We start from the raw sequence: 2,500 nt of genomic DNA on the forward strand, positions 1-2,500 counted from the left end.
ATAACAGTCTTTTCTATTACATTTTACATTTAATTTTTTCAACTTATCAATGAATTTACTTGAGTTAAGAAGTAAAAGAGGTCTAAAGTTAAGATTTCTAGCACCTATATCCAAACCACACTGGACATGCCCAATCTCGTCTGATCTTGGAAGCTATGCAGTGTTGGGCCTGGTTAGTACTTGGATGGGAGACCACCTGGGAATACCTGGTGCTGTAGGTAATTTTATATAGCCATAACATTCTTTTCTATTACATTTTACATTACATTTTTTCAACTTAGCAATGAATTTACTTGAGTTAAGAAGTAAAAGACGTCTAAAGTTAATATTTTTCAGCACCTATAGCCAAACCACACTGGACATGGCCAATATCATTTGATATTGAAGCTGTGCAGTGTTGGGCATGGTCAGTACTTGGATGGGAGACCACCTGGGAATACCAGGTGCTATAGGTAATTTTATACTGCCATAACATTCTTTTCTATTACATTTTACATTTAATTTTTTCAACTTATCAATGAATTTACTTGAGTTAAGAAGTAAAATATGTCTAAAGTTAAGGCTTTTAGCACCTACAGCCAAACCACACTGGACATGCCCAATCTCGTCTGATCTTGGAAGCTATGCAGTGTTGGGCCTGGTTAGTACTTGGATGGGAGACCACCTGGGAATACCAGGTGCTGTAGGTAATTTTATATAGCCATAACATTCTTTTCTATAACATTTTACATTTCATTTTTTCAACTTAGCAATGAATTTACTTGAGTTAAGAAGTAAAAGAGGTCTAAAGTTAATATTCTTCAGCACCTATAGCCAAACCACACTGGACATGGCCAATGTCGTTTGATCTTGGAAGCTATGCAGTGTTGGGAATGGTCAGTACTTGGATGGGAGACCACCTGGGAAAACCAGGTGCAGTAGGTAATTTTATACTGCCATAACATTCTTTTCTATTACATTTTACATTTAATTTTTTCAACTTATCAATGAATTTACTTGAGTTAAGAAGTAATAGAGGTCTAAAGTTAATGTTTTTGACCACCTACAGCCAATCCACACTGGACATGCCCAATCTCGTCTTATCTTGGAACCTATGCAGTGTTGGGCCTGGTTAATACTTGGATGGGAGACCACCTGGGAATACCAGGTGCTGTAGGTAATTTTATACTGCCATAAAATTCTTTTCTATTACATTTTAAATTAAATTTTTTCAACTGATCAATGAATTTACTTGAGTTAAGAAGTAATTGAGGTCTAAAGTTAATGTTTTAGAACACCTACTGCCAAACCACACTGGACATGCCCAATCTCGTCTGATCTTGGAAGCTATGCAGTGTTGGGCCTGGTTAGTACTTGGATGGGAGACCACCTGGGAATACCAGGAGCTGTAGGTAATTTTATACTGCCATTACATTCTTTTCTATTACATTTTACATTTAATTTTTCAACTTATCATTGAATTTACTTGAGTTAAGAAGTAAAAGAGGTCTAAAGTTAATACTTTTGAGCACCTACAGCGAATCCACACTGGACATGCCCCATCTCGTCTTATCTTTGTAGCTATGCAGTGTTGGGCATGGTCAGTACTTGGATGGGAGACCACCTGGGAAAACCAGCTGCAGTAGTTAATTTTATACTGCCATAACATTCTTTTCTATTACATTTTACATTTAATTTTTTCAACTTATCATTGAATTTACTTGAGTTAAGAAGTAAAAGCGGTCTAAATTTAACGCTTTTGAGCACCTACATCCAAACCACAGTGGACAAGCCCAATCTCGTCTGATCTTGGAAGCTATGCAGTGTTGGGCCTGGTTAGTACTTGGATGGGAGACCACCTGGGAATACCTGGAGCTGTTGGTAATTTTATACTGCCATAACATTCTTTTCTATTACATTTTACATTTAATTTTTTCAACTTATCAATGAATTTACTTGAGTTAAGAAGTAATAGAGGTCTAAATTTAATGCTTTTGAGCACCTACAGCCAAACCACACTGGACATGCCCAATCTCGTCTGATCTTGGAAGCTATGCAGTGTTGGGCCTCATTTGTACTTGGATGGGAGACAACCTGGGAATACCAGGTGCTGTAGGTAATTTTAGACAACCAAAACATTCTTTTCTATTACATTTACATTTCATTTTTTCAACTTATCAATGAATTTACTTGAGTTAAGAAGTAAAAGAGGTCTAAAGTTAATGTTTTTGAGCACCTACAGCCAAACCACACTGGACATGCCCAATCTCGTCTGATCTTGGAAGCTATGCAGTGTTGGGCCTGGTTAGTACTTGGATGGGAGACCACCTGGGAATACCAGGTGCTGTAGGTAATTTTATACTGCCATAACATTCTTTTCTATTACATTTTACATTTCATTTTTCAACTTATCATTGAATTTACTTGAGTTAAGATGTAAAAGAGGTCTAAAGTTAATGTTTTTGAGCACCTACAGCCAAACCACACTGGACATGCCCAATCTCGTCTTATCTTGGAAGCT

The 2,500-nt window shown here is 37.0% G+C and overlaps 2 non-coding genes and 6 pseudogenes across 2 annotated transcripts; all 8 read left to right on the plus strand.

Moving 5' to 3' along the window:
* Positions 1 to 102: 102 nt before the first annotated feature.
* Positions 103 to 221, plus strand: LOC148441788 (5S ribosomal RNA; annotated as a pseudogene).
* Positions 222 to 570: 349 nt separating this feature from the next.
* Positions 571 to 689, plus strand: LOC148441789 (5S ribosomal RNA). Its single transcript, XR_015876059.1, has one exon. It is a non-coding gene; the product is annotated as a 5S ribosomal RNA (ribosomal RNA).
* Positions 690 to 1,040: 351 nt separating this feature from the next.
* Positions 1,041 to 1,159, plus strand: LOC148441790 (5S ribosomal RNA; annotated as a pseudogene).
* A 116-nt stretch (positions 1,160 to 1,275) lies between these two features.
* LOC148441791 (5S ribosomal RNA) lies at positions 1,276 to 1,394 on the plus strand (annotated as a pseudogene).
* Positions 1,395 to 1,744: 350 nt separating this feature from the next.
* Positions 1,745 to 1,863, plus strand: LOC148441792 (5S ribosomal RNA; annotated as a pseudogene).
* A 116-nt stretch (positions 1,864 to 1,979) lies between these two features.
* On the plus strand, positions 1,980 to 2,098 carry LOC148441793 (5S ribosomal RNA; annotated as a pseudogene).
* A 115-nt stretch (positions 2,099 to 2,213) lies between these two features.
* LOC148441794 (5S ribosomal RNA) lies at positions 2,214 to 2,332 on the plus strand. Its single transcript, XR_015876061.1, has one exon. It is a non-coding gene; the product is annotated as a 5S ribosomal RNA (ribosomal RNA).
* A 115-nt stretch (positions 2,333 to 2,447) lies between these two features.
* LOC148441795 (5S ribosomal RNA) overlaps positions 2,448 to 2,500 on the plus strand; it is a 119-nt pseudogene continuing 66 nt past the window's right edge.

This window comes from Taudactylus pleione, unplaced genomic scaffold (assembly GCF_031769625.1).
Source record: "Taudactylus pleione unplaced genomic scaffold, aTauple2 ptg001666l, whole genome shotgun sequence".
NCBI lineage: Eukaryota > Metazoa > Chordata > Amphibia > Anura > Myobatrachidae > Taudactylus > Taudactylus pleione.